The sequence below is a fragment of the Schistocerca piceifrons genome, unplaced genomic scaffold, assembly GCF_021461385.2.
Source record: "Schistocerca piceifrons isolate TAMUIC-IGC-003096 unplaced genomic scaffold, iqSchPice1.1 HiC_scaffold_907, whole genome shotgun sequence".
NCBI classification, from domain to species: Eukaryota; Metazoa; Arthropoda; class Insecta; order Orthoptera; family Acrididae; genus Schistocerca; species Schistocerca piceifrons.
Window position 1 is genome coordinate 355,838 of NW_025729176.1, and position 7,571 is coordinate 363,408.

Below are 7,571 nucleotides of genomic sequence, written 5' to 3' on the forward strand. Positions count from 1 at the left end.
CCAGCGTTTCTTCGAGTTCGCTGATACGATACTCCTGGTGACGTGGCATTGGTTACCTTAACAGAATCATAGTGATTCCTGCAAGTTGCTCACACAAATACACATTTTTTATATACTGTGGCCAGTCTGCCGGAAGCGATATGCCACTAGTTGTGTATCTTAAGAGAATCGTCGTTACTCTTTCCAGGTATTTCTTAACTTTGTAGATGTCATTCTACTGGTGACGAGGCATTGGCTACCTTAAGAGAGTCATAGTGATTCTTGCCAGTTGCTCACCCAAATACACATTTCTTAGATAGTGTGGCCAGTCTGCCCAAACCGATATGCCACTAGTAGTTTATCTGTAGAGATATAACGTTCCTCCTGCCAGGGGTTTCTTGACATTGAAGATGTTATACTACTGGTTACGAGGCGTTGTCTACCGTAAGAGAGGATTAGTAACTCCTGCCATTTGCTCACACACATTCACACTTCTTTCATCCTGTGGGCAATCTGCCAGATGCGATATGTCACTTGTTGCGAATCTTAACAGATTCATCGTTGCTCTTGCCAGGGTTTCTTCGAGTTTGTTGACACGCTTCTCCTGGTGACGAGGCATTGGTTACCTTACGAGTGTCATAATGATTCCTGCAAGTTGCTCACCCAAATAAACATTATTTAGATACTGTGGCCAGTCTACCGCAAGCGATACGCCACTAGTTGAATACCTTTAGAGATACATCATTACTCTTGCCAGGGTTTTCTTGAAGTTGCTGATGTGATTCTCGCTGGTGACGAACCATTGGCTACCTTAAGAGATTCATAGTGATTCCTGCCAGTTGCTCACCAACGACACATTTTTTACGTACTGTTGCCAGTCTGCCCAAATCGATACGCCACTCTTTGTGTATCTTAAGAGAAACATCATTACTCTTGCCAGGGATTTCTTGACTTTGGAGATGTAATTCAACTGGTGACGAGGCGTTGTCTACCTTAAGAGACTCATAGTGATTCCAGCCAGTTGCTTACTCAAATACACACTTTTTAGATACTGTGGCCAGTTTGCCCAAAGCGCTATGCCACTATTCATTTATCATAAGACAAACATCGTTATTGCTGCAAGGAGTTTCTTGCAGTTGCTGATGTGATTCTACTCGTTACGAAGGATTGGCTTCCTTAAGACAGTCATAGTGATTCCTGCTAGTTGCTCACCGAAATACACATTTTTTAGACACTGTGGCCAGTCTGCCTGATGCGATACGCCACTAGTTGAATACCTTAAGAGATACATCGTTACTCTTGCCAGGGTTTTCTTGAAGTTGCTGATGTGATTCTCGCTGGTGACGAGGCATTGGCTACCTTAAGAGAGTCATGGTGATTCCTGCTAGTTGCTCACCCAAATACACATTTTCTAGATACAGTGGCCCGTCTGCCTGAAGCGATACGCCACCTGTTGTGTATGTTAAAAGATTTATCGTTCCTCTTACCAGGGGTTTCTTGACTTTGAAGATGTGTTTGTACTGGTGACAAGGCATTGGCTACCTGAAGAGAGTAATAGTGATTCCTGCCGGTTGCTCACACTAATACACATTTCTTAGATACTGCGGCCAGTCTGCCCTAAGTGATACGCCACTAGTTGTGTATCTTAAGTGAAATATCGTTACTCTTGCCAGGGGTTTCTTGACTTTGAAGATATGATCCTACTGGTGACGGGGCATTGGCTATCTTAAGAGAGTCATAGTGATTCCTGCCAGTTGCTCACCCAAATACCCATTTTTTACATACTGTGGCCAGTCTGCCTGAAACGATACGCCACTATTTGTGTATCTTAAAAGAAACATCGATACTCTTACCAGGGGTGTCTTGACTTTGAAGATGTGATACTACTGGCGACGAGGCGTTGTCTACCTTAAGGGAGGAATAGTTACTCCTGCCATTTGCGCACACAGATTCACACTACTTTCTTCCTGTGTGCAATCTGCCAGATGCGGTATGTCACTAATTGTGTTTCCTAACAGGGTCATCATCGCTCTGGCCAGGGTTTCTTCGAGTTTGGCGACATGAATCTCCTGGTGACGAGGCATTGGCTACCTTAAGAGAGTCATATTGATTACAGCCAGTTGCTCACCCAAATACACGTTTTTTTAGATACTGTGGCCAGTCTGCCTGAAGCGATACGCCACTACTCGTTTATCTTTAGAGAAACATCGTTACTCTTGCCTGGGGTTTCTTGACTTTGAAAATGTGATTCAACTGGTGACGAAGCTTTGGCTACCTTAAGAGAGTCATAGTGATTCCTGCCAGTTGCTCACCCAAATACACATTTTTTGGATACTGTGGCCCATCTGCTGACAGCGGTATACCACTAGTTCTTACTCCTAAGACAAACATCGTTATTCCTGCCAGGGTTTCTTGCAGTTGCTGATGTGATTGTCGTGTTGACGAAGCATTGGCTTCGTTCAGAGAGACATAGTGATTCCTGGTAGTTTCTCACCCAGATACACATTTTGTAAATACAGTGGCCAATCTGTCTGAAGCGATACGCCACTAGTTGTGTATCTTAAGAGAATTATCGTTACACTTGCCAGGGGTTTCGTGACTTTGAAATGCGATTCTACTGGTAACGGGGCATTGGCTACCTTAAGAGAGGAATAGTTACTCCTGCCATTTGCTCACACAAATTGACACCAATTTCTGTTTGTGGCCGATCTGCGATGTGCAACATGTCACTAGTTGTGTATCCTAAGAGAGTCATTGGTCCTCCAGCCAGCGTTTCTTCGAGTTCGCTGATACGATACTCCTGGTGACGTGGCATTGGTTACCTTAACAGAATCATAGTGATTCCTGCAAGTTGCTCACACAAATACACATTTTTTATATACTGTGGCCAGTCTGCCGGAAGCGATATGCCACTAGTTGTGTATCTTAAGAGAATCGTCGTTACTCTTTCCAGGTATTTCTTAACTTTGTAGATGTCATTCTACTGGTGACGAGGCATTGGCTACCTTAAGAGAGTCATAGTGATTCTTGCCAGTTGCTCACCCAAATACACATTTCTTAGATAGTGTGGCCAGTCTGCCCAAACCGATATGCCACTAGTAGTTTATCTGTAGAGATATAACGTTCCTCCTGCCAGGGGTTTCTTGACATTGAAGATGTTATACTACTGGTTACGAGGCGTTGTCTACCGTAAGAGAGGATTAGTAACTCCTGCCATTTGCTCACACACATTCACACTTCTTTCATCCTGTGGGCAATCTGCCAGATGCGATATGTCACTTGTTGCGAATCTTAACAGATTCATCGTTGCTCTTGCCAGGGTTTCTTCGAGTTTGTTGATACGATTCTCCTGGTGACGAGGCATTGGTTACCTTACGAGTGTCATAATGATTCCTGCAAGTTGCTCACCCAAATAAACATTATTTAGATACTGTGGCCAGTCTACCGCAAGCGATACGCCACTAGTTGTGTATCTTAAGAGAAACCTCGTTACACTTGCCAGGGGTTTCTTGACTTTCAAGATGTGATTCTGCTGGTGACGAACCATTGGCTACCTTAAGAGATTCATAGTGATTCCTGCCAGTTGCTCACCAACGACACATTTTTTACGTACTGTTGCCAGTCTGCCCAAATCGATACGCCACTCTTTGTGTATCTTAAGAGAAACATCATTACTCTTGCCAGGGATTTCTTGACTTTGGAGATGTAATTCAACTGGTGACGAGGCGTTGTCTACCTTAAGAGACTCATAGTGATTCCAGCCAGTTGCTTACTCAAATACACACTTTTTAGATACTGTGGCCAGTTTGCCCAAAGCGCTATGCCACTATTCATTTATCATAAGACAAACATCGTTATTGCTGCAAGGAGTTTCTTGCAGTTGCTGATGTGATTCTACTCGTTACGAAGGATTGGCTTCCTTAAGACAGTCATAGTGATTCCTGCTAGTTGCTCACCGAAATACACATTTTTTAGACACTGTGGCCAGTCTGCCTGATGCGATACGCCACTAGTTGAATACCTTAAGAGATACATCGTTACTCTTGCCAGGGTTTTCTTGAAGTTGCTGATGTGATTCTCGCTGGTGGCGAGGCATTGGCTACCTTAAGAGAGTCATGGTGATTCCTGCTAGTTGCTCACCCAAATACACATTTTCTAGATACAGTGGCCCGTCTGCCTGAAGCGATACGCCACCTGTTGTGTATGTTAAAAGATTTATCGTTCCTCTTACCAGGGGTTTCTTGACTTTGAAGATGTGTTTGTACTGGTGACAAGGCATTGGCTACCTGAAGAGAGTAATAGTGATTCCTGCCGGTTGCTCACACTAATACACATTTCTTAGATACTGCGGCCAGTCTGCCCTAAGTGATACGCCACTAGTTGTGTATCTTAAGTGAAATATCGTTACTCTTGCCAGGGGTTTCTTGACTTTGAAGATATGATTCTACTGGTGACGGGGCATTGGCTATCTTAAGAGAGTCATAGTGATTCCTGCCAGTTGCTCACCCAAATACCCATTTTTTACATACTGTGGCCAGTCTGCCTGAAACGATACGCCACTATTTGTGTATCTTAAAAGAAACATCGATACTCTTACCAGGGGTGTCTTGACTTTGAAGATGTGATACTACTGGCGACGAGGCGTTGTCTACCTTAAGGGAGGAATAGTTACTCCTGCCATTTGCGCACACAGATTCACACTACTTTCTTCCTGTGTGCAATCTGCCAGATGCGGTATGTCACTAATTGTGTTTCCTAACAGGGTCATCATCGCTCTGGCCAGGGTTTCTTCGAGTTTGGCGACATGAATCTCCTGGTGACGAGGCATTGGCTACCTTAAGAGAGTCATATTGATTACAGCCAGTTGCTCACCCAAATACACGTTTTTTTAGATACTGTGGCCAGTCTGCCTGAAGCGATACGCCACTACTCGTTTATCTTTAGAGAAACATCGTTACTCTTGCCTGGGGTTTCTTGACTTTGAAAATGTGATTCAACTGGTGACGAAGCTTTGGCTACCTTAAGAGAGTCATAGTGATTCCTGCCAGTTGCTCACCCAAATACACATTTTTTGGATACTGTGGCCCATCTGCTGACAGCGGTATACCACTAGTTCTTACTCCTAAGACAAACATCGTTATTCCTGCCAGGGCTTCTTGCAGTTGCTGATGTGATTGTCGTGTTGACGAAGCATTGGCTTCGTTCAGAGAGACATAGTGATTCCTGGTAGTTTCTCACCCAGATACACATTTTGTAAATACAGTGGCCAATCTGTCTGAAGCGATACGCCACTAGTTGTGTATCTTAAGAGAATTATCGTTACACTTGCCAGGGGTCTCGTGACTTTGAAATGCGATTCTACTGGTAACGGGGCATTGGCTACCTTAAGAGAGGAATAGTTACTCCTGCCATTTGCTCACACAAATTGACACCAATTTCTGTTTGTAGCCGATCTGCGAGGTGCAACATGTCACTAGTTGTGTATCCTAAGAGAGTCATTGGTCCTCCAGCCAGCGTTTCTTCGAGTTCGCTGATACGATACTCCTGGTGACGTGGCATTGGTTACCTTAACAGAATCATAGTGATTCCTGCAAGTTGCTCACACAAATACACATTTTTTATATACTGTGGCCAGTCTGCCGGAAGCGATATGCCACTAGTTGTGTATCTTAAGAGAATCGTCGTTACTCTTTCCAGGTATTTCTTAACTTTGTAGATGTCATTCTACTGGTGACGAGGCATTGGCTACCTTAAGAGAGTCATAGTGATTCTTGCCAGTTGCTCACCCAAATACACATTTCTTAGATAGTGTGGCCAGTCTGCCCAAACCGATATGCCACTAGTAGTTTATCTGTAGAGATATAACGTTCCTCCTGCCAGGGGTTTCTTGACATTGAAGATGTTATACTACTGGTTACGAGGCGTTGTCTACCGTAAGAGAGGATTAGTAACTCCTGCCATTTGCTCACACACATTCACACTTCTTTCATCCTGTGGGCAATCTGCCAGATGCGATATGTCACTTGTTGCGAATCTTAACAGATTCATCGTTGCTCTTGCCAGGGTTTCTTCGAGTTTGTTGATACGATTCTCCTGGTGACGAGGCATTGGTTACCTTACGAGTGTCATAATGATTCCTGCAAGTTGCTCACCCAAATAAACATTATTTAGATACTGTGGCCAGTCTACCGCAAGCGATACGCCACTAGTTGTGTATCTTAAGAGAAACCTCGTTACACTTGCCAGGGGTTTCTTGACTTTCAAGATGTGATTCTGCTGGTGACGAACCATTGGCTACCTTAAGAGATTCATAGTGATTCCTGCCAGTTGCTCACCAACGACACATTTTTTACGTACTGTTGCCAGTCTGCCCAAATCGATACGCCACTCTTTGTATATCTTAAGAGAAACATCATTACTCTTGCCAGGGATTTCTTGACTTTGGAGATGTAATTCAACTGGTGACGAGGCGTTGTCTACCTTAAGAGACTCATAGTGATTCCAGCCAGTTGCTTACTCAAATACACACTTTTTAGATACTGTGGCCAGTTTGCCCAAAGCGCTATGCCACTATTCATTTATCATAAGACAAACATCGTTATTGCTGCAAGGAGTTTCTTGCAGTTGCTGATGTGATTCTACTCGTTACGAAGGATTGGCTTCCTTAAGACAGTCATAGTGATTCCTGCTAGTTGCTCACCGAAATACACATTTTTTAGACACTGTGGCCAGTCTGCCTGATGCGATACGCCACTAGTTGAATACCTTAAGAGATACATCGTTACTCTTGCCAGGGTTTTCTTGAAGTTGCTGATGTGATTCTCGCTGGTGACGAGGCATTGGCTACCTTAAGAGAGTCATGGTGATTCCTGCTAGTTGCTCACCCAAATACACATTTTCTAGATACAGTGGCCCGTCTGCCTGAAGCGATACGCCACCTGTTGTGTATGTTAAAAGATTTATCGTTCCTCTTACCAGGGGTTTCTTGACTTTGAAGATGTGTTTGTACTGGTGACAAGGCATTGGCTACCTGAAGAGAGTAATAGTGATTCCTGCCGGTTGCTCACACTAATACACATTTCTTAGATACTGCGGCCAGTCTGCCCTAAGTGATACGCCACTAGTTGTGTATCTTAAGTGAAATATCGTTACTCTTGCCAGGGGTTTCTTGACTTTGAAGATATGATTCTACTGGTGACGGGGCATTGGCTATCTTAAGAGAGTCATAGTGATTCCTGCCAGTTGCTCACCCAAATACCCATTTTTTACATACTGTGGCCAGTCTGCCTGAAACGATACGCCACTATTTGTGTATCTTAAAAGAAACATCGATACTCTTACCAGGGGTGTCTTGACTTTGAAGATGTGATACTACTGGCGACGAGGCGTTGTCTACCTTAAGGGAGGAATAGTTACTCCTGCCATTTGCGCACACAGATTCACACTACTTTCTTCCTGTGTGCAATCTGCCAGATGCGGTATGTCACTAATTGTGTTTCCTAACAGGGTCATCATCGCTCTGGCCAGGGTTTCTTCGAGTTTGGCGACATGAATCTCCTGGTGACGAGGCATTGGCTACCTTAAGAGAGTCA